This window comes from Terrapene carolina, unplaced genomic scaffold (genome assembly GCF_002925995.2).
Source record: "Terrapene carolina triunguis isolate 2854851 unplaced genomic scaffold, T_m_triunguis-2.0 Scaffold517, whole genome shotgun sequence".
In the NCBI taxonomy this organism is placed as follows: Eukaryota; Metazoa; Chordata; order Testudines; family Emydidae; genus Terrapene; species Terrapene triunguis.
The window spans coordinates 4,248,108-4,248,664 of record NW_020664868.1 but is presented as its reverse complement, the minus strand read 5'-3'; positions in this window follow the sequence as shown (position 1 = coordinate 4,248,664).

Sequence of the window (557 nt, the reverse complement as noted above, 5' to 3'; positions counted from 1 at the left end):
CTCCTGGGAGTGGGGTCTAGTGGTTAGAGCAGGGGGGCTGGGAGCCAGGATTCCTGGGTTCTATCCCCAGCTCTGGGAGGGGAGTGGGTCTAGTGCAGAGGTGGGCAAACTATGGCCGGGGGCCACATCCGGCCCGCGGGACCCTCCTGCCAGGCCCCTGAGCTCCCAGCCCCTCCCCTGCTGTTCTCCCTCCCCCGCAGCCTCAGCTCACTGTAACGCCGGCACAATGCTCTGGCTGTGAGCTCTTGCCAGGCCGCGCAACTGCAGAGCCTCGGCCTGACCCGGTGCTCTGTGCTGCACGGTGGCGTGGCTGGCCTGGCTCCAGCCGGGCGGCGTGGCTGCCTGTCTGGTGCTCTGGGCGGTGCAGCTGTAGTGCCGCCAACCACCGGTGCTCCAGGCAGCGCGGTAAGGGGGCAGGGAGAAGCAGGGGTTGGATAGAGGGCAGGGGAGTTCGGGGGTGGTGGTCAGGGGTGTGGATAGGGGTCGGGGCAGTCAGAGGGTGGGGAACAGGGGGGTTGAATGGGGGCAGGGGTCCTGGGGGAGCAATCAGGAAGGAG